Raw genomic sequence first — 23,959 nt, forward strand, 5'->3', positions numbered from 1 at the left:
CGGAGCAGCACCCAAACCTGAGCCTCATCCTCAGCAACCTGTCTTCCCTCCTTGTTTCCCCTCCCCTCCTGGTGCCCCCAAAAAGGTGTGAGCATCCTGTTCAGGAGAGGGAGAGAGACTTGTCCCTCCCCTACACCTCCTACTCCATGAAAAGATGCAGTTTGCAGGTTCAGACATTGTTTTGTGGGCTGCACAAAACACGGATTTAGTCTGTGTCAAAGACAAGCCAAAACCCAGGCCATTCCAGCTGGGCTCTGTAGCTCTGAAAATGTCGTACAAAAGGGCATGCTGGGGACATTTCTATTCTTTTCCTCTACCAACATCCCAAGTGCAGGAGTGATGTTTCCCTCCCCCATAAGGTTTTTTAAAATAAAACACACATGTGCCTAGGTGAGAAGACTTCAGAGCTGTGGAAGGCACATACATGTGTGCATGTCCAGGACTTGTTTACTAAATCATACGAAAAGGAGAATGGTACAAAACCCAGGTCTGTGTTCAGCGTTGCCATCCAGACTGTTGGAAATGTTTTCTTCCTTGAACTGCTGCTTTTGGGTGGGAGGAATTCATTCTGGGGTGCTGATCTCCCCTACGCCTGTGTGCAGAGAGCCCGAGTGCCAGCACGGATTCAGCATGGAAGTGCCAGTTCCCCAAAGGCAGCTGTGCACCTGGTGGGACTGACCTTCACAACTTCCAGGCCAATGGCTTTATGTGATGCTCAGGCTCAGAAATGCCTCAGTTGAACGGGTACATCCAGCAAAGGAACAGCCTTTTAGGGGCAGAAGGTTTTTATGTGCACGGGACCTAACTCCTGATGTTCCAGCATTCCCAGCTTTCACCCAAAGAACCTACGTGCCAAGAAGTATTTCAGACCACATATGCACCAAATGCCTGTCCAGACTATAATAGCTGCTGCTCTCTAAATAACATTTTTTTTCTTGCTCTGCTGGGAGACACATCCCAAGTCATGTTGAGAATATTGCTCTAAGCATCTTCTAAAACTGAGAACTAGCTGCTCAAGCCATTACTTAGTCATTTCTATGTTTCGCCACATAAGCTTCACACAACAGTAAAATGTACTTTGTCACAGTTATGCAGAAGACGCTGCAAATTCTCTCTTCCATGGAGGAGATCAGAGTCATCTTCTCTGGCCACCTGCATGTTCTCAGTGTGAAACAGAAATTGTGTGTAAAGTATGGCATTAGTTACCAAACTGCAGTGGAAGGATAAGATTTTTTTAAATTTTTTTTATTGTACTTGAAAAAGTGAAGACATTAGTGAGGAAGGAGTTAATCATTGCAAAATACAAGGTCATTTCCTGAGCCCTGTGGTTGGATGAATGCAAACTTTCAACTATTTCTAATTCTTCTCTGTCATTTAAGAGGCTTTCAAGGTGCACTGTACATCCCAGATCAGGTAAGGACTGCAGATTTTCACTTCTTGATTGTTTTTTTTCAAAATTGCTTTTTAGTGGAGTCAGTCTCAGCCAGGACTGATTTGTTCACCCTCCTATTATTTATATCTGAAGGGAGAACAAAGTTCATTGAATCCAAGAGCTGCATGTATGTCTTTGTCCCAGATGACTGTGGGCATTACAAATAAAGTTAGAACTGTATGGGTTAATAACAGAGCAGATATAACGAAGAAGGTATGTTACTACTAGTCAGAGGTCAGAATAATCACAGCAAATACTGCAGTAGAAGACAAAGAAGACTCTTACCGCCAGTTTAAGGAGTTCAGTTTGCAAACCATGATCAAAATAAGGATTCTCAGGTGTACAGTTTGCTTTAGTACGGAGGGCAGTGATAATCGTAGCGTGTCCTCAAAGGTCTTTTTTAAAAAGAGGAAGAGTGAGCTGCTACATGCTGTAAGAAAAACAAAACCAGATAATTTTGGACCAGTTTTATTCATAAAACTGGACCTGATACTTATCTTTAGCTATTGCAGAGTCACATATTATAGTCATCCTGAGACTGTTCCTGAGGTTTGCAGCAACTGAATGTACGCACAGAAGTGAGGGTGGAAGCATATCATAAAAAGATATAATTTCATCAGGGTCTTTTGATGCATAAAAACTGAGCTCAGACAGAGCGGCACCAGAAGGAAGTCTCGCAGCAGAGTGCACTCTTGCATACTGCATTTGTTGTCTCTTAATAGACAGGGAGAGAGAGTATTTGTGTGAACGTTTTTTTTTAATAGTTCAGACACAAACATAAAATAGCCTTCCGCATGGCAGTTATTGTAATAACGGGCTGTCACCAGGTCACCCTGCAGAAAGTGATGAGGATCCCTGGGTGAAGTCATATACTGGAGATTCATTTTTCTGGCATTTGTTTTTTATTTCTTTAATTATTTTTGCTTGTAATCAGTTTTAATGTTTGGAGATTAGCTCCGCAACCGTGCCTCATGTTTGGTATAAACGCTTTCTTGATTTTATGCATAGTGGTTGGGAGAATCTATTTAAGGTTTTCAAGGCATTTGTTTTATTTGGAAATATAAGTCCCATCAACTTTTGGACTTCATTCCTAAATCACTGGCACCCTACTTGTGAGATGGTAGCACTTGGCCTTCAGTAATGAAATTCACCCTTCAAATACCCTATGGAGCAGAGATTTGTCACTGAACCCAGATGAACCCAAAGCCAGCTGACACCAGGCTTGTGCCCAGGGTTTCCCAGCTCCCTAGTGCAGGTGATCTGAACCCTAGCTCTTCCATGGTGAACACAGCCAGGGAGCATGTCAGCATGCTGCTGGGGAAGAGACTACAACATGGGGAGAAACATCTGCATCAACCTTAGCCTGATCAGTTTGAGTATTGATGCTAAGCATTTTGCTGTTCCTTAGATTTGTGTTTGACCTTAGCTGGTAAATAGTTGTCATCTATGCTGAAGCGTGTTGCTATTAATACTGCGGCTTGCTAGATGAAAGCTGGCCGAGGTATGCCTACCCATCCTGCAGTTGCATTTCCCACTTATTGCCCAGGCATAGCTCAAGTGAAAGTACACACCAGCTTTGTGGGGGGAGAGCAAACTGAACCCAGGACTTCCCTATCACCAACAGCAGTTTACCCACTGCTTCTGCCTGCAGTTTTCAACATCCCTTCAGGCGCATTTATTGAAAATGTTTTATTCACCTTCTGTCTTTCAGGGTGGATTTGGTTTCATCCCTGATGCATCTGCCTGGGCAGACAAATTGTCTCTCTCTGATGACTGTAAGTGTAGAAAATAGGATGTTGGCTTAGGTGGTTTAAAATGTTTGCTCTCAGCATTCTCTCCAGCTTCAGCATCTTTGTTTGGTGTGGGAAAAGGCTGTACTCCTCCCGCTCTCTGTCGGAAGGAGGCATACCTCGTGTGTAGCAGCATAGCAGGATGGAAAAGAAACAAAACCTAGAAAACCCATTCATTGTATGGTAAGCGTGGTCTCTCCTGGTAGCTGCTGCCTTCTGGCTGAGTGGCTAGAGGGTAGAAACCAGCATCCCACAACCCAGCCCTACGATGTTACTGTGTGGTGGGCTCCCTCTCTCCTGCTTGAAAGCGCAGAGACACACAGTGCATTTAAGTGATGTAGTGGTGTTTTGCATGCCTACTGCAGCCTAATAATTCCACTTCATATTTGCATAGTTTCCACCTTGAAAGCTGTTTTGAAGCAGAAGTCCAGAATGCTTCACCATTGACAACAAATGTTTGCAAAGTCTCAAAATGGGCAGAAGGACCTTTTTGACATCTGACATATTTTTCTGACGCCATTCTTATGTTTTTCACAGTGTACATGATGAGCTTTAAAATGGAGTTCTTCTCTGAAAAATGATTTTGTAGAAATAAGAGGCCCTTGATTTGTGCCTGAAAAATTTCTGGATAAAATGTACTCATGTTATAAGTAAATATTATTGGGACTTTGCTTTGGTCTTTTTTTCTCTTACTGCCAGCATCTCGTATTCTGATTGGAACTGGAAAGTCAAGTTGGTGTGCCTCTTGGGCTTACTATTTGTACACAGGAGACCTGAGAGGAACTTCTCACCCGACCATTAGGGTTGTGATTTTTAAATAGGTTTAAAATGGGAAGTATAATTTTTTTTTCTTGTCTATATTTTGTTGTTAACCAAAGAGAAATATCCCACAGGGTTAATTTTCTTCATCCTTGGAATCTGGTGTTGTCAATTTGATCTGGTCTCTTCTCACACAATTTTCGTAGGAAACCTTCAGTCCTTACTGAAAGTTTCCGTTGGTACTCATATGTATGCTGAGTATTTAACTAAAGCTAAAAACTAAAGCTCTCAGAAAGAGAAAGAGAGCGAGAGAGAGATCCTGTATACTCTTCATGTAACTATATGTATATATATTTAATGGATGTTAGCCATTATTGATATCCTAAAAGAGAGATTCTGCATTTTTGCTCGCAGACTGAGGAAGAACCAAGTGTTCTCCAAGCTGGGGCAATGCATCTATGAGCTTGTTCATCAAAAGCATTAGGTTTTTGTCATGTTTTTACACTACTGTATGAGGAATTTTTGTTCAACAGCTGTTAAATTGAAAATAATTTTATACTCAGGCCCTTGGTCTCCCAATTCCTCATTAGGTCTTGAAATAATGAGAGATACTCTGCACCGGTACAGTGCATATGTGGATATGTGATGAAGCAGCTAGGGTAACTTACTACCTGCGTCTTATTCATGCTGCTCCTGATTCAATAAGAAAAGAAAATATAAAGTCACCAAAAATATGTGCTCTTTTATCTTCTCTTCTTCTTCAGATGTGGATATTGTACATCGTTAGCAATCTAGCACAGGTATGTTTCACAGCTAGCGAACCGTGTTTTACAACTAAGAAAGGCAGCATTATCAGTACTTGCCACTGTTCGGCATCTTTAGATGTGCTCTTTTTAAATATATATTTTTTAGAAGCAGCTGACTCTTAAAAGATTTTTCTTTGGTCCTTTCTGCAGCTCTTACTCAGAGAGGAAATCTGATCTGCTACAGCACGGAAACTTCAGTGGTGACCATGGCTAGACAAATTCCTTAGGGAGCTGCCTGTAAGTCTGATCAACATTTGAGATGAAACGTGTTGCATTTTCTTTGGCAGGATGTTACATGCAGAGTTTAGATATGTGAGGCAATTTCTGAGGCAATAAGGGAATATTCAGGAACACAAGTCTCTGCTGTTAGGTTAGTAAGCACAGAGAAAGGAATCCTCTTGTAAAGACTGTCATTGGTTTTTGTTGTTGTTGTTAGTAGCGGTGGTGGTGGTAGGTTTGTTTGTTTGTTTGTTTAACTACAAGTTTGAAAATATATAGTTAGTTGTTGAGATTGTCTAAATTGTGCTCAACAGAAGTTCTGTTATCCCAGGATCATGGACACACTGAGCAGACTCCATTTCTGTGCTACAGTGGTTCAGCAGCTGAAGGCCTGGAGAAGCCTTTCGTGCTTTTATTATTTCTCCTTGTGACAGTCAGTCGGTGTGGAAACAAAGGGAAATCCTCCTGGAGTGCGGGGGGAGGGCAAGATAGGAAACTGTGGACAGGCAGGAACAGAAATGCTGAGGGGAAAAAAAAAAAAAAAAAGGAAAAAAAAAGAAACAAAAAGAAACAAAAAAAGAAACAAAAAAGAAAAAACACCACAGGAAGAGAACTGGCAGTCCAGTCCAGGTAGATGAGAACAGAGACATGTCTGGACGGCAGCTAATGGAGGGAAAGATAGACTTTGGGTTGCGTGTTACAAATGATGTAAGTGGGTTGTAGAGGACAGCAAAACGTGATCCTGCCAGCTCATTTCCTCAAAGACTCTAGAGAAAAACCTGAAATATCCATGCCTCTGTAACCTAAAAATAAAACTTCAAGGCAAAGTACGTTTGCCTACACCCTCTAGTGGTCTAGCCAGAAAAGGCGTTTTTACCTGATGCGGTTAGTAATTCTGCTCTACATCCATGTGCTGGGACCAGTCCTACTCTGGTCCTCAGCTGATCTGACACATCTGTAATAACAACTGTTCCCTGAAACAGGATGGCTACACCCAAACTCCTTTTCAGGAATGGTCTTTGGTCTATGATAACTCCTAAGTTGCACAAGTTGCTTGAGAGAGCATTAGTTGGTGTGAATCAAAGCTGTGCCAGAACTGTAACCGCAGAAGGAAGTGAATTTCATGGCCTGAACCCAGGCTCTGACAGTGTTTAATTTACTAATATTGACTTAGCCTTAGTGCCGTAACAGCTCCCTTCCCTGCATGTGGAAGATGGCACAGCCCTTGGTCATCTAAGTGTAGATACTACAAAATTCTTTGACACACAAAAAAATCAGCCATCTGCTCATTCAGAGGGAGACTATTGCCTGAGAAAACCCTGATATGCTTGATGCTGGAGGACACATGCTGACTGAGAGGGAGAACTGCAGGAAAAGACAGAGTAGTTTTATGATTTTGGTGCTTGAGTTGTCTTGGGAGACCAGATTCTGCCTGAGAGTCTTGTGTGATGCTGAGAAAAGAGCATCTCCATAACAAATAGATGCAGAAAAATGTCTGAAATGGATCTGAGGTGGAACTTCAGAGCTTCAGCCCCAGCTGGGGACAATTCTCAGACAGCCACTGACTATAATCCCCTAAGAACTGCTTCTAACATAAAGTAGCAGTACTCAAGGTACTTAAAGACGAGTATAAAGCAGATATCTATTTGCAATTATGGAGCAATTGGGTTTTGACAGGACTGAGAGAGTTGGCCTCATGCCAGTAAGGAGCATGCTTAAAGTACATCAGTAAGATTGGATTTCCTTAAAAATACAAGTACTTTCTTTTCAAGCACGTGTAACTCCTCTTCTAGAGCACTCCCCTAGGAGAAAGATCACGCACATTTAGTGCTCTCTTTGGAAAGTATTCAAAGTCTTAACCACTTCCTTCCTTGAAAGTATGCTAACTACTACACAGGTCTGATTTGCACCCGACTTGTTGAAGCTGCAGCTTTGATGGAAGATGAAGCAATGGCCATTGGACAAAAGAGGAGCAGACACCTGAAATACAGTTCATCTAGAAGGCAAAATATCTATCCTCTAGTCTTGTCTTCAAAGACACTATTTCACTTTCAGTAGTCATTGGATAACCCCAAAGGCCAATCTAAAGTGTAAAGATCAGGCTATGTCCGCTCCCTTATGGATGACTGCCCCTGTGTTTAGGCTAGGCTAGGCTAGGGAATCTTTTGCTGTTGTGCATGTTGTGCATTTTTTCCTAAGCTACCATGTCAATAATTTCTTTATTGCCTATCTTTGATACGATATATGGGTAGTACCCAGCCGTTTTGTGGTTAAAAAAATCTCTTGATCAGATAATAATTTCCATGGTCAGACTTGGGAGGCCCTATTTCCTGACTGTAACCACTAGTCTGTCATTTAGAAAGGGAAGGGAAGTGTTTTTCTTCTATCAATCATCTTAAAAGATTATAGAAAATCATATTTAGTCCTCAGAAAGAAAAGGAAACAGGGAACATTTATAAAAGGAGACTTCACAAGCTGACCGAAGGCTTTAGGTGTCCCAGTAGTCATCCTGAAGAAGAGAGAGCGTTCTGGGAAACTCACTAAGATTTTTTTCCAAGTTTTCACATTTCCAAGAGCCATCCATAGTCTCCCCTAGATGAGTGCTAAGTTCATACTATTCCTCATCGTTTTGCTGACTATTTCAGATCTCATTTTGAGACACCTAACTCTTCATTGGTGCCTTAATCTTTGTGATTCTCATCTCATAGATCACGAAATCTTTTTTCAAATTTGGCTTTAAAGAGTTAAACTTTCAGAAAGGGCCACCAGTTCCGAGTTCCTCATTTTTAAACATGTATTAAAAGACACCTGGGTCTTTCTTGCAGAAGTATTGAGCACTTATAGATCTAGGTGTAGTCAACAGAAACGTGGCTTTGAAACAATACAATTTTATGTAACGTCAGGTGCTCTGAGAACTCAGGTACTCAGATCTTAGGCAACCTAGGGTGCCTCAGGCTCTCCATTGCCTACTTTCCTGTTTGCAATACGGTTAAATAATTTTCCAATTAGAGAAAGGCTTAAAAGAAGAAATTTGCAGGTCTTCTGGGAGCACTTTGCTTCAACATTGCATGCCACAGAAATGCTGAGAAATAAATTATTTGCTTGGCATTCAACAAGGGGTTGAACAACGCACTGTCCATAGGGTATAGTGTCATTCTTCTAACAATGAGGAGAACAAAGTCTAAAGCTTTCTGGTGGGGTATTTTGCCTTTGGAGAATTGCTGGGAGGGCACCAGTTCCAACACAGATATGATGGAAATGGGCAGGCTTAAACTTGCCCGTTTTCCATGCACCTGACTTGTAAAGTTTCTTGGCAGCTGGGCTGATTAGCTCTCTTCAGGTTATCGACTTCCAGCATTTAACTAACAGGATCACTAAACTACAAAGCAACCAGGGGAACCTGCCAATGAAATTCTGACTCCCGGGTTCTTCAGCAGTTTATTTGCTGTTAGAGTAATAACCTGCCTAAGCTGTATGATCATTATGAGTATTTTGACAAGGAAGGGAAAGAAAAGACATTTTCATAAGGGACACCTTCCCATGTCCTCAATCTCAGGTCACTGCAAAGATGACAACCTCAATTATTCAGTACTTAAATAATCAGTGTGATGATCAGTGCTGTTATGGTCATTAGAAATACATTGTTAGTCAAAAAGTTTGCAGCTTTTTCATGAGTGCAGCTAGCACAAGTTGGTTGCTAATATAAGAGTATGAGATGGCATTGAATAGGAGCAAGATCAAGCCCTTTGTTTGAACTAAACTCTGCTTTACACATTGCATACAATGTCTCTTTAGGAACCTAAATCATGACATAAATCTTTACATACTTATCAAACAACATTTCTGGAACCTTCTCTTTCATAAGATCTGCCTTCTCAGTCACAAGTTTCTCCTGCAGGTTATAAAGATACTGTTAACGCCTCTAAGAGGAGGAAGAATGAAGTTTCCTGTTAAGTGTCTGTTTTTAATGATCTCAGCAACTCTGCTGTATCAATACATTACCTTAAAATATGGTCTCGGTGGATAAAATAGCCTCACAAACTCATCACATTTCAGGTTCAGTCTATATTAAAAGTTTGAGATTTTAAATAATTTTTACGTTTGAAAGTTTTTTTTCAGCTTTTTTAATCAAATGTTTTCCATCAACAATACGTCTCAGATAAGCCAACAGGACAATGTGCAGTTTTACATGTTATAGAAACACAGAATCATAGACTGGCTTGGGTTGGAAGGGACCTCAAACACAATATAGTTCCAACCCCCCTGCCAGGGGCAGGGATGCCACTGACTAGATCAGGTGGCCCAGGGCCTCATCTAACCTGGCCTTGAACACCTCCAGGGATGGGGCATCCACAGCTTCTCTGGGCAACCTGTTCCAGCGCCTCACCACCCTCTGAGTGAAGAATTTCCTTCTAACCTGTAATATAAATCTCCCCTCTTTTAGTTAAAAAACATTCCCCCTTGTCTTGTCATTATCTGATTGAGCAAAGAGTCGCTCTCCATCTTTTTTATAAGTCCCCTTTAAGTACTGAAAGGCTGCAATGAGGTCACCCCAGAGCCTTCTCTTCTGTAGGCTGAACATCCCCAGCTCTCTCAGCCTTTCTTCATAGGAGAGGTGCTCCGGCCCTCTGATCATCTTTGTGGCCCCCTTCTGGACGTGTTCTAACAGGTCCATATCCTTCTTGTGCTGGGGGCCCCAGACCTGGATGCAGGACTCCAGGTGGGGCCTCACAAGGGCAGAGCAGAGGGGCACAATCACCTCCCTCGACATGCTGGCCATTCCTTTTAGTGCAGCCCAGGATGCAGTTGGCCTTCTGGGCTGCAAGTGTGCACTGCCGGATCCTGTCAAGCTTTTCATTCACCGGAACCCCCAAGTCCTTCCCTGCAGGGCAGCTCTCAATGAGTTCTTCTCCCATTCTGTGCTCATGCCTGGGATTGCCCCGACCCAGGTGCAGCACCTTGCACTTTGACTTGTTGAACCTCATGAGGTTCACGTGGGCCCAAATCTTAAGCTTGTCCATGTCCCTTTGGGTGGCATCACTTCCTTCTGTTGTATCAACTGCACCACTCAGCTTGGTGTCATCTGCAAACTTGCTGAGGGTGCACTTGATCCCACTGTCTGTGTCACTGGTAAAGATATTAAACAGTACAGGTCCCAGGACAGATCCCTTGAGGGACACCACTTGTCACCAGCCTCCACTTGGACACAGGGCCATTGACCACCACTCTCTGGGTGTGACCTTCAATCCAATTCCTTATCCATTGAATGGTCCACCCATCAAATCCATATCTATCCAATTTGGAGACCAAGATGTCATGTGGGACTGTGTCAAAGGCCTTGCAGAAGTCCAGGTAGATGACATTGGTCAGTCTTCCCATGTCAAGTGTTGCAGTCACTCCATTATAGAAGGCCACCAGACTGGTTGGGCACGATTTGCCCTTGGTGAAGCCATTCTGGCTGTCTCAGATCATCTCTTTGTCTTGCATGTGCATTGACATTGCTTCCAGGAGGATATTCTCCATGATCTTGCCAGGCACAGAAGTGAGGCTCACTGGTCTGTAGTTCCCCATGTCCTCCTTTCTACCCTTTTTAAAAATGGGAGTGATGTTTCCCTTTTTCCAGTCACCAGGGACTTCGCCTGACTGCCAGGACTTTTCAAATATCATGGAGAGAGGCTTGGCAACTTCATCAGAAAATTCCTTCAGGACACTGGGATGCATGGCATTGGGCCCCATAGACTTGTACTTGTTTCATTTCATCAGCTGGTCTTGAACCTTCTCTTTGCTTACAGTGGGTGGGACATATAGCGGGCTGATATGTTTGACTCACTTATCTATTCCCACCAATGTCTGTGGGCTCTCTTGCATGACTACATGTACCCCTGCATGAGAAAAGGAAGAGATCAGAGAGTCAGAGATCATAACTGATCTGGATATCAATAGTGTAGATGGTTGATCTACCCAGACCTTGAGAATGTATACACTGAGTACTGAGGGGGGTGGATCTTCGGCACATCCCATTATTTTCTGCTGCAGTACTGCAAAACGAAAACACTTTGGAGTGTCTCACAGCAGCGCTTGGGTATCCCTTTGTTGTAGGGGAAATGTCATCAGGTGGAAAGATTATTGCTGTGTCAGAAAGCTGGAGGAGAGAAGAGAAAAAAATGGACTGCAGAAATATTGGCTCCTTTGGTTGTGCCTGTGCTTCTGGTTGCTCTAACTTGGCTCTGGGACTAGTACAATCATGAGTGTAGGAGGAAAAACAGGCCGGCAGAGACATTTTTACTGTGTTCTAAAGAACATGGGAACACCTGGGGATTTGACTTCCTTGGGTTTGAAGTCAAAAAGGTAGTGCTGCAGCTTCTTGCCATTGCCACCAATTTCACAGTTCAGATTAACCTGCTAGTCTGCAGGAACTGTACACACTCCTCTGCCCTCCCCTGCCTGAGCAAAGAAAAAAGGGCTTACCTTCTGTCTATCATCAGCTTATACATTTGCAGTGTACCTAAAAAAAAAAAAAAAGGAAAAGAAAGAAAAAAAAATCATAATTAAGGGTTTTGTTCACAAAGAACTGGACAGAAATTCAAGGGGTCTTGGCCCATTCATACATTGCATCTGTCACGTGTTGAGTCAAGTGGGATCTAGCAAAGGATTTCCAGGCCATTTTTTGTGATCATATTAAATACTCTGCCATTTATTCCGAACTATGCTTCTATTTCTTGATCCCAGGCTGCAAAAAGGATGTTGAGAAGATTTTTGAGCAGTTAGCATGTGAGTCCCAGAGACAAATGCCCCAAAGGGGCGAGTGCTGTGTTCAACAAGTCCTGTGGTGGTTCTGTGAGCAGAAGAAAATGATAGTTTATTTTCTTCATACAATTCTGTGATTTATGGTGGATTACTAGATAGCTGTCTACAACCTTCTCCTCCTGAGCTATTACAGCTATGACACACAGGAAGCCTATACAGTTGCAGAAACCAGTCAAAAGAACACTTTTTGTGGAAGTGTAAATGTCTGAATCTCAGACTTTCATCCAATTGGCAAGATATTTTAATGCAATGCACAGAAACTTAGTTAATCTTGGGACCTACACCCTTCATCAACTTTGCCTGGAATTAACCAACATGCTTACATTTATTGAAGGTGATTCAGAAAATACAGACTTGTGAACATAGCCCAAAGCCTCTTTTCAAACAGAAGTGAACAGCAGCTGGCCCCAGTAGCTGTTTGCTTGCCATTTATTTTCTTGCTTCTAAGTTATTGATAATGTTAACAAGTAAAATTGTTTGATGCCTGGGCTGGCTGACAGTCACCCGGGACCCACATCTAACACACTGAAGAAGGGAATCTACCCTTTTGGATTCTCCCACATCACATCCTTCCCCTAAAAATGAGGCCACGTGCCTATCCACAAACCTTATTCATCAGCTAAGAAGGTGTACTGAAAAAACAGAGTCTTTCACTTTCAGGCATGAGCAGCCTACGCTGTTCCTGTGAACTGCATTTATTCATTGGCTCGTATGAGGTATTGCATGGCCTAGTGTCTTGGTGTGCCTTCTCCCTTTTGGTCCACGATGGTCCACAAAGCCCTGGACCTCACCTCCCAGATCAGCAGCCCAGTGCTGATGTGACCTTTTACTTTCTTCTGAGAAGAACATGAGCATCAGAGCCTCCCCTGAAATACTTTCAGTCTGTGCTGTTTGTGTCAACATTAGTGTCTAAATGTTCTCCTCCCCAAGAGAAATGTGCTGTAGAGATTATCTTGTGGGTGCTTATTTCCTTTGAGATCGAAGCTGAATTCTCTTGATTTGTAGCTATCAAAGGCGGTGAAGATAGACAACTATCAGTGATGCCGTTAAATAAAAATCACTTCTGATTGTTTACAGACTGTTAGGCACTGGCTTATTGTTCCATGTACAAGTGTTAAATAGGATTGTGCAGAAGCAGAAAGTTAAGGTTGTGGCAGTTAAACTATTAAATATCTTTGAAGATTGGGATTAAATATTTCCAAATCTTTAATTTTATTCCCATTTATTTTGCTTCTGAAATAAATTAGTTCTAAACTCTCAGTCCTTTCCTACAAACCCTCACACAGGAGCAACATGTTGCTGTAGATTTTGGCAATGCCATATATACAGACAACGACACTTTTCTGAATGCTCTTCTTCAAGACACAGTGACTTTGGTATCAGAAAAGTTTTTTCTAGGTCAGTACTACAAAAACTACACCGCTGCTGTATCCCTGCTGTCAATGATGAGAAATGACAAGAGTATTTCCCCAGTGGAGAGAAAGCCAAATATAGCATAATTTTAAAGAAGTCAGCGTAGCATTGTTAGATCAAAATAATATATTATGAAAATGTTCTTTGAAAGAAGTTTGCATTTCTCTCTTTCATGTTGATAGTTCAGCTGCCTTTTGTAGTAAGTCTCAAGGTGAAATACTTTACTATATTTATTTTCTTCCATATTCTTTTCATCTAACCCATCTCAAATTAAATATCTGAGTACAAAAAAGTGGCACTACCCTACAATGGAAGGCTTTGGAAACCAGCCTCTTCTCAAAATTACAAATGGTGCCTTTAGTTTTCAACCTGGCTGGGTGAGAAACTTGTGCTTGTTCTTTGGCTAACTGCAGTTCCCATTTCCAATGTTGCCATTAGACTTTCCACTCCTTCTTAATGCCCCCACTCCTAGAAAAATAAATAAATAAATAAATAAATAAAAGAAGACCTACTTTGGTGCTCTTCTGTGTTGTTTATATACTCTGTTTAAAATGTTATCAAGTTCTTTCACAGGTTTTGTATGCTTAAGAGCAGATTGTTTCAACCACTACTTCCTTATTTCTCCTCCCTTCCTCTTAACTCTTTAATATACAAGCTGTTAGATACTCTTGCCTTTCTTTTTTTTTCTTTTTTTCTTTTTCTTTTTTTTTTTTCTATGAATAAGTGGATCTATAGATCTCCCCAGCCATCCGGGAGTATGAAAATCATGCAATTTTTCATCTAGCTTCTCATCAGAAAAGCATGAAGGAGTTGAAAAGATGACAGCAGTTTGGGAGGAGTGGAATTTTGTCAGGCTTTATCTGCCAAGAGCCTTATGTTCTTCTCATTCATCCTTCTAATAGTGTTTTATTTTGTCAAGCCTACCTTGCTTATTGCATCAAAATTATCAAGATTGCTTGCCTGCTACCATCACACAACACTAAAAATTACCTGATCATCTGCTACCCTGCCCTTTACTGTGATGCATCTGTATACCCACTGATATGAATTAGTCACACCAGCCGTGACAGGATGTCACGAGAAATAGTTGAGAACGAGGTGTTTGTAAACTACTCCATTTATATCCTGTGAGCCTAGTTCTGTAAAAAAAAAAAAAAAAAAAAAAAAAAGCATTAGGTTGGCCTCAGAAATGAGGCCTCACATTGTACCTCCATGAGCACAGCTTTCATTTTTATGCCCATAGGGTGGCGGGGAACAGCTTTCTAGGTACCTCCCCTGAGTAAGTGCCCCTCTTATCCATGGCAAGGTTAGTTATTGCAGCAGGCAAATGTTGTAAAGTGTAAATATAGGATCTTTATATGGTCCTCCTCCCATGCTGGCTTGCAGGGAAGGATACATAAAGGATCTCAGCAAGAGAAGTAGAGCAAGCAGATCTATAAACATGTGTACCTGTAGCCCTGTGAGCAGTCTCATCAGCCTGCTCTAAACCACTGAATAAATCAGGCATGCTTGTGCAACAAGAAACAGCCCTACTTCACGCCTGCCTGTCAGAAGGGAAAGAAACACAAATGCTCAGCCTGGTAATTGGGAGTAAAGGCATCATACCTAACTTCCAGGCTTACTTCTAGGATTGAATTTGTACCAGTTTGCATGCTGCAACTGGGGTATAGCCTGAATGGGTGAGAAAGAAAAACTGTAGTATTTTGTTCGGTACCTAAAGGGAGAAGGTGTCCTACGCATAGTTCCTATTTCAATCCAATTCTATGTTTTATATGAAGTGACTAATAGAAGATCTTACTGTTTCGTGGGAGGTGTAGATTCAAACTTCATTTATCTGAAGAGAGAAATAAATTCATATCTCCCACATCCCTATTGAGTGATATTTGAGGATTATGGGCAGTACTGTTGTTTCTGTTTTCCATCCTTCAAGGGATTTTTTTTTTTGCAATAAAACCAATGCAAGCATCTCAGTCCAGGGGAAATTTCAGTTGCAATACATGGCTGTAGCTGGAGGTCTCCTTGAAACCCTCAGCAAAGTGTTGAAAGCTGCAGCTTTCTCAGGGACCAAGATGTTTCCTGTTGTCTAGCTTGCTTACTGCGCGGTGTCCTGGTTTTCTGGATCTCATTCTAAAATGCCTGATTGTGAATCGACAAGGTATGGGACATCTCAGCTGGGGACTTGGAGACTCCTGGGCAGGCAGGTGTCTCTGTCTACTCGTGCTTCTACAACCTTGGGTATAGGAGGTGCAGATGGTGGGTGTGCTAGGCTCTCTCTGTGGATTTGCATTCTGCATTAGTGCCTCTTGATACTTGTTGCTTTCCTGTGTCTGTCTTTCTTTATGATCGAGCAAAACTAACCACAATCTCTTTTTACACCCAGTTTCTAAAGAAAGTCTTTTAACTGGTTTTCAGCTGAAATTCGGGGTACTGCAGCTTTCTTGAGCTTGTCTTGTACCAAAAAAAAAAAAAAAGGCATTAGAAATCCTTTGTACAAAGTCAGACTCTGGCTTTTGTTACAGTAGGTACTAATTACTACGAGAACCAGAAAATTGAGTTGCACCTTGCACCTTGCAGATATTTTTCCCTTTAGAATATTCTGGTATTATTATAATTTGGGTGAAAGAAAATCGCTACTTACACAGCAAGGATTTTCTATTTTGATAATTGATTTGGGGTGTCTCCTTATTTGTGTATCACAATTTAAGGTACAAGGAAATGCTTATTTTGAAAAAAATAAATCTGAACACAGTTTTGACAAATGCAGTCTCTTGAATATTTCTGGAGCGGGGCATTCAAAAAATGTCTCAAAAACTCACTATGATTCAAGACATTTCCATCATAAGTTTTGATTAATCAAGCTTACAGCTTTGTTTTAAGAAGTCACTGAAAGGTTTTCAAACATTATAGTGTAAGAGAGCTTGATGCCTTGTTTGAAAAAAGGTATCAAGCAAGTGAAAGAGATAACACTGGAATTCAAAACAGTTTGATTAGCATTCTCAAAGACCTATTTACAGTCCGTCTATGAAATCTCAGCAGAGTTCCAGTTCTTAATTCTCTATCTCTTGCTATTCCAAAGAGACATTTTCCCAAAATGAAGTCTACAACATTTTCATCTCCGTATTGACATGGCTTTCTGCATGAGTGATAATGAGGAAGCTCAGCATGGGTGTTGGCTTCGGCCCATTGCATCCTAGCACTTAACCGTGGAAGTGCTCTTAGGCCAACTTTAGCATCTTTTCCAACTATTGTTTGAATGAATAAAATTGCTGCAGGTTCTTAAAGAAAGAAAGAAAGAAAGAAAAAGTCTATAAGTACAAGACAAAGAAACACCCCACCTTTAATTAAATCAAAAATAGCTATTTTGACTCTGCTTCTGTCAGATTATGAATTTGAGCATAGCAAGCAAGAACAAGGCAAGAATGAAGTATGGTCCTATTATTCTTGAAGACTGCAGAAATTATTATTTCATTTACAATTAAAATACAAAGAGTTGTTGGCATGGAGTTGGCATGTGACGTGACCTAAAAATAGGGCACTAGTATAAACACATGTTCAGCCAAAAAAGTTGTCTGTCTTGTGATTACTGTGACCATTTCAAAATATTTCCTGTTGTGATTGTATAACCTTTAAAAAGAAAGGATAGGTTTTAACTGATGAATTGCTAGATTTCTCCTCTTTCTACTAGTACTAAAAAAAAAAAAAAGTTTTCTTCTATGTTAAAAAGACAGGCAAACAAAACTAAACAGCAAACCATGTTTTTGCATAGGGTATTCTATAACGGAATGTAACAGAATGCTATAAAAGCTATCAGTCTATAAGCAAATAACTTTCATGTGCACCTTATAGTATGTCTCAGAGGCAACGTCTACAGAGATGGTGTGGGAGTGCTGGGAGGTTTTGAACCGAGGAAGCTTCTTTTGAATTATTATTATTTTTTTTTTTTTGTAATTTTTAAAAAAGAGTTTCAGAGAACTGAAAGAGGAACCTGCACTGAGCAGCACGTCCTAGCTTGTACAAAACTTTCCCCACAACATGTGATGAAAAATCTTTTATCACTGTGCTCTTATCTTTGCTGTCTGAGATGTTCGAGCACTGTCTTTGCTCACCTGCGTGGCCGGATGGATGGTACTAGAAGGGGCCATAAGAATTTGTTTTCCCTTTGTAGGCTCTTTTATGAATATCTAATTTTCAAACTTTACTTAACAAGAAAATTTATATATTTTAAAGCTTAAAACTCTGCTTTCTGTTTCTTCCTCCCTGTGTACATGTGTTTATGACAGTCAGGCAGAGCAAGAGACAAAAATGCGCACAAGAAAAAAAAATACTAAAGCTGCTTTCCTGAAATTTATATCGCCTTTATACTTTTATAAGAGACTCTTGCTGAGATATTTAAAATAAAAGGGACCTGGAGCCGTTTCCTTCAGCTCCCTGAATGACTTTCAGAACACTGCCTTTTTCCACCACTTGCCTGCCAAACCACAGTGAAAGCCCCGCGTGCGGCGATGCTGGGTGACTATCACAGGCACGGATGACTCCATCTCGCACGCCCCACCAGGCCTCCCTGTTGCATGCCTGCTGCCACACGGAGACTTGTGTAGAAACCCTGCCACGGCCCTGGGTAATTTCAGCAGGGCTGGGCAGCTCTGTGGGAAAACCCAGGGACGGTTCCATGTCCCGTGAGCTTCCCATGAGCAAGCACGAGCCACGGTCCTGAAACAGAGCTGGGAACGAAGCCATAGAAAAAAATTAAATGACTTCCAATTCTCCCAGAAAGAGAAGTGAGGAAGTTGTTGGTGCTGGTCTTCCCAAATGCATTTGCAGCAGAAGGAGGGTGGGCTGTGTTTTGAGAGCATGGTCCTGTCTCTGCTCCCATGATGTAGAGGGCATCCTCGGGGTTTCAGGAAAGAAGGAGGCTGCTGAGAAGAGGGCTGTGAACAGGCTGCAGCCACTGCCAAAGCACCAGGGGCCAGGCAGTGAAGGAGCTGCCAGTGGCAATTCTCTTTTGAGACCCATGCCTCTACAACAGAGTGAAAAAGGGAACGAAAACCTTTCGATAGGGAAGCCCTCACGAGAGTCCAGGTTTAAAGCTTGCAGTTTTATTCTACCAAGTCTCATTTCTTGTCAGATATTTCCATGCATTCTGCATTTCTCTGGGGACAGCAAGCTGTATTTTTATGTTAAATCAAAAGGAAAAGTCTTTGGTCACTGGAACGTGGCTCTGCACTGCTAATGCATGACAGCTCCAGCTGGTGCAGGTTTCGGTTGTGCTAGGTAACTTCTCCCCACGGATTCCCAAGCACAGAGCAGCAGCAGCTGGTTCGGGCCCTGGGCTGTTGCGATCAGGCAGGTCGTGTGCCATTTCCCTGAGGAGAAGGCCTGGTAACGTGGCACAGGCCAGTCCTGGCCAGGTGATCTCCATGCCAGGGGATGGCCCCAGGCACACGGGGGCATCCTGATGGGGATGCAGGAGACCCCAGGTCAGGGCTCCTGCCACTAAGGGGGCTCAGGAGGACAGAGAGAAGCCTGAATCACCAGCTGCTGACCTCCTCTGGGAAGGAGCTCCCCGCTGCTGGTGCCTGCACACGGGGGTCATGCCTCTGTGCACTTGTCCAGTCTATTCAGGGGCAACTGAAGGGTTTTGCTATTTCCATGGTTTTTGAGCTCGCAGCCTTCTTTCTCTCCTAAGCACATTGCTGCCACATTTAACCATCCTCGTTATGTGATTGATGGTACAGTCCAAGAAGTTATAGCCTTCCTATTTAGGTATTTCACTCTGTTAAACTCCGCATCATTTGTTGATGCAGCTGAATTGTCTGTTGGATGTGACACACAGCTTCCTGCAATACAATTGCACCAATCCTTCAGAGGCGCGACCTACTCTGGCAGTGCTGTGTCAGCGTGTGTCCTGGCCACACAATTTCCAGTGGCTACCTTCATTCATCAGACTTCTCAGATGGCCGAATGAGGTCAGGTTGCCACCTGTAAGATGGAGCAATCGCCCTCAGCATTTTCACACTCTTCACATACCTGTATAGACAGAAGTATTTGGGGTTTGTTCTGGCTGTTTTACGTGATCTGCTTCAAACGCTGTAGAAGCTGTTTGTCTGGTTCCTTCCTGGGTTTTATTAATATCTTTTCCTGTCCTTTCTTCTAAGAATACAGAGGATTTAATAACATTCCCACCCCAGAGTATGTGTCATCCTGAACCATATGCTTTTCTGTGCCAGTTGGCTTTCTTTAGTCTTCAGTTTAAAAACTGTAACCTTAACTTTTAGCAACAGAAGCCTTGCCTGTTTTGGTTTAGGTTGAACGATGTTTTCCTGTATAGGACCCATCTGTGTCAAAGTTTTCCTTTATTCTTTGTACATTCATATCAGTTTCCTATGCATCAGTTTCCAGTCATACATTGACACTCCAGGAATGTGATGATATTTCAAAGCATGTCACTTAGAGGTCTCTAGGGGTCCTAACAACCCACATTTTGCCTCCAAAGCACCATCTCCTACTGCTCTATTGTTATTAGTGTCTAAGCAGATCATAATTGTACTAGTCTTCGAAACTACCTTGGAGTTTTATCATTAGATATCCCATGAATTCCAGTGTCTTCACCTCTGGCACACAGTTTTCACTGTATGATTGCTTTCATTTCATTTCAAGATTTATCATTTCAGAGCTTAGTATCCAAATAGCTGAAATTTCAACTGTAGTTCTGAAAATAATTCTAAACACAAAAGACTGTTATCAACTGTAGATATACAATGAAATGAGAAAATAATAGCATACATTATTACCTATTACTGTACAATATATCATATATGATATATAATAGTGTGTATCTATTTATATGATGAATCAGTAACACAGGCTAAAATTCTTGCACTTGGGGTGTTGATTATGGGATTAATAGATATTTCAATTTGTGGTACCAGTAGAAATAGATATTTATCTCCTATCTATCTCATATAAATGATTAATATATAATATTAGATCAGTATATAACCATATGTTATCATAATAATATTACATACATAATATATATTTTATAAAATGGACAAATAAGAATACTTGTCGTCATAACAGCTTCCCACCTCTCCTTTACTTTGCTGGTGTACCCTGTCCTGAGGCCCTTCCTGTATCAGAATTACACCAAGGCTGGTCTCACCTCACACTGACGTGTGCTACTTGCTTGTGGTCAGCATATAAAAGATCTCTCTGCTGGATTTATTTACCTTAAGTGTGTGGGCAAGCAGACAAGTCATGGCAGAGACAAAGCAGGGCATAACCAGGGCATACTACCAAGTGCATTGGCTGTGGTATAGCATGGACTATGGTATCATAAAGAATACGTCTTCTCACACGGTAACCTGGAGCTGTTCCACAGCGCTTCACTGCAGAAGGGTAGGCAAGCTCCTGTGCCTCTACGGCTGCAGTCAAATACATAGAGTAGCTGATATGATAAGGATTCACACCTTCACTTACACTGCAAGAAAGTGTTTTCTTGACCATGCCCTTAAAGAGCAGATTACAGTTGAATGTAGCAGAAGAGATTTTGAGATACAGACTGTCTGTTTACAAATTGAATACCCAGAATTAACTCTATCAATCAGAGCTAAATGCCAGGGTTATAAAAACTACTGTTAAGACAATAATTTTTAGTACACTGGTCAATAAATAACAACCTTCAAAGCAGAATATCTTCATCCTCATTATTTTTTCTCAACATTGCAAAACTCGGGCAATGATTCGTATGGCAACTATGGTCCAGATATCTCAGGGCATATTGCTAGCGGTAAAAGGGAACTCAAGTAAAGCCAATAGCAAGCTCTTGCAATGTATTGTCTGCTGATAAGAGTACAGGCTGGTCACCCCCACACCCCAAATTATCTACAGAGTGTAATGTTTGACTCCGACTCCTGCCTGTGATTATTTCACATAAAACTTATGTATAATTACATGCCGGCATATATCTTGATTAAAATTAGGCTACTTATATACTTCTCAGTGCAGGAAGGCTGTGTTAGACAAGAAGAATCCTTGGAAGAATCCAATTTTTACTTTATTTATGCATTTATGCATTTTATGCATTAAATTTTACTTTATTTATGCATTTAAGTTACCGAAATGCAGTGGCATTTTGAGGAGAACAAAGACTGAGCAGAAGGACACTTGCAGCTTAGTTCAGCTGAAAAGACCTGAACTTCCACCTACTGTCTCACCTGCATTCGAGGACTTTCAGAAGAATAAAACAATAGCAGATGTGGTTTCAGGGTGCTATTCCTGTCGTACCTCTGTGTGTTAGTGTGAAAGCATACGTAGTTACAAAGAAAATGAGCAAGAAGAGGAGCTTTTGTTAGAAATCTTTCTATTATTTTTTTTCCCCCATTTTATGATCTTCAATTCTTGTACGTTACCAGTCCTACCTCTAACTGGTATCAAATTAAGAAGTCAGGAAAAAAGTGTGAAGTCAGGAAAAAAAAAAACAACAAAAAAGCACCTGCTCTTGGCTGTGTCTTTTTCCTTTGTGTGCACATATAACGCTGCTTTTAAAAGTAGGTCATGCAGTCTGTAGGCTCCTGTAGTTAGCTGAGTCTGGGATTCCTGTAACCTGTGCACAGTGCCTTTTGGGTATATCTGCTTAGTGCTATTCAGGGACACACGAATTTGTTCTTTGTCCTGTGCCAATCACAAGCAGCACAGCTGCAGTTATCAATGTTTGATATAAGCCAAGAGCTTTTGCAGAGAAGCCAGCTTTCAGTTCTTTCAGCGTGTGAATGAACGCACTGAGTTTGCATGAGCAGGGTGAGCTGGCTTCTCCCTGCTGAGCAAAGAGCCCTGAGGTGCTGTGCACACAAAGCTGCCTCAGACTGTGATGATGGGAGTTACATGGATACAAGGCTTTCAGGACTGTTCACAAGATAAGTGAATCCTGTTCTGGGCTCCGTAGTAGTCATGCAAGTGCCCTAAATTGCTCCTCACATAATATGACCATAACTGAGAAGCAGAATCATCCAGGGTGGCTCATGATAATAGCTTTAATGCTACTGACTGCTGAGGGCAAAGCTGAAAAAAGCAAAGAATCATTCTGCAGCAGAGAATTGCAACCATTTGTAAGGCCATGGGTGACTGAACATCACTCAGAAGAAATACAGTGATATAGCCGAGTAGTACAGAGATGATTCAGGGCTCACACTCTGAGCTGTGACAATGAGCAGTAAGAGAAACTGTGCAAAGGAAAGAGTTGTGACAGTGCAGGAACTCTTTTGGAGGTGAGCCCCAACCACTGCTCCCTTCAGGCAAGGCAAAAAAGCATTGCCCAAAGTGCTAGGGAATTAGGAAATCTCCAGGTTCCTCCACACTTTCACATCACTGCTTCCTGGCCCTTCGGCAGCCCAGACACACCTCTCCTGCTGGAATACGTGTGAGCACCTATTTTCAGTGGTATTGACAAGGGGTCCGGAGGAATTAGCAGACACAATTAAGAGCAGTTCCAACAAAAGAGCTTCCAACAACCTAGTTTTTGTATCAAAGCCTTTTGGTAGGTCATGGGTTGATAGAAAGTGACGCTTATTCTTTCTGTAGATCTAGCTCTTCTTGCCCACTCAGGAGCAGAGAATCACACTTGAGAGAAAACAGACAAATGCATGTTAGTTTAACTTCTACAGAGGCCCTCGTGTCATGCATTTTTCAGCCAAGACTGTTTCTACTGGTCCTGATGTGTTAACCACTTCTAGCTGAAGTGTGAGCCAGGAGAATGCCCAGTCTGTCAGGAGTTCACCATCAGTACATTGCAGAAGGAAACATCTGGGGAGAAAGCAAAGCAGTCAGTCTTGCAGGTGAGCTGTCAATAAAGGCTAAACAACCTGTGCTGAGCAATTACAGCAGTGAGACCAGCAGGAGACAAAATAATTTTTCTCCTGAGTCCCAGCTGTGTCATCTTTGCTACACAAAAACACAGACATGCTTACATAAAGCCGGCTGTAGCTTTTGAAACACAGGTGGAAGATGGAGGGTAAAATCATGCATTAGGTCCTATTCTGTACCACTTCATTTTCACGTGGAAGCTGGCCAGGTCGCTTTAAAGTGGCCCCTGAGTGATCCAAGTGTAAAAGGGGACAATTATGTTCTAGGGGACCAATATAGACTTTGACAAAATCCAGGCAATTAAAGGCCTCCAGGAAACCAGGATCTGAATCAACGGGACGTTCAAAATGAGTTGGATTCAAATTCAACCTTCTGCCTTTACAAGGAAATTGACTACATATGAGCCTGCTACAGTCACTGGAGATCCACCCAGTATAGTCAGTGGCATTTAGACTTTCCAACTCACCCTAAAATAGACCCTGAGATTTCTACAGATGCTTCTCTACAGCTGTAGCAAGGACCAGGGAAGCAAGATGCCAGCTACACTCAAATCCTGCTACTTAATGCTTCTCTCTGGGAAGAGAGTTGGGATGTTCATAAAGATCTTAGCAAGAGGAACAATGGTTCAGCCTGCATTTAGAGTTACCAGTCGTTAGGGATCCTGATGTGGCTTTCTGGGACGTGCCTCTGTATTTATCTAGGAGGCAATATCATGTTTTGTACATACTGAGCCCAACTAGTGGAAGGAGGCCTGTCTGGAGATAGTGTGGATGCTTAGCCAAAGAGTTTTGACTCATCACTAACAAGATCATCTCCAAGTTCTGACACAATACCTTATATTAACCCTTTGTTCTAAAAAAACATGTCCCAGA

At 41.9% G+C, this 23,959-nt stretch overlaps 1 protein-coding gene across 5 annotated transcripts in view; it reads left to right on the forward strand.

Annotated features, from left to right (window-relative positions):
• Window positions 1–1,264: 1,264 nt before the first annotated feature.
• The window catches only part of P2RY8 (P2Y receptor family member 8), a 34,809-nt gene continuing 12,114 nt past the window's right edge, over window positions 1,265–23,959 (forward strand). Inside the window, exons 1-4 of one of the 5 annotated variants that reach the window (XR_001206941.3) lie at window positions 1,265–1,413; window positions 3,144–3,207; window positions 4,938–5,024; window positions 6,904–9,018. The gene's annotated coding sequence lies outside the window, so the exon portion shown is untranslated. Of the gene's footprint in view, window positions 1,414–3,143; window positions 3,208–4,937; window positions 5,025–6,903; window positions 9,019–23,959 lie in introns of those variants that run through there. The other 4 variants (XM_013180719.3, XM_013180721.3, XM_013180720.3 and 1 more) reach the window with 4 other exon arrangements.

Source organism: Anser cygnoides, chromosome 1 (assembly GCF_040182565.1).
Source record: "Anser cygnoides isolate HZ-2024a breed goose chromosome 1, Taihu_goose_T2T_genome, whole genome shotgun sequence".
In the NCBI taxonomy this organism is placed as follows: domain Eukaryota; kingdom Metazoa; phylum Chordata; class Aves; order Anseriformes; family Anatidae; genus Anser; species Anser cygnoides.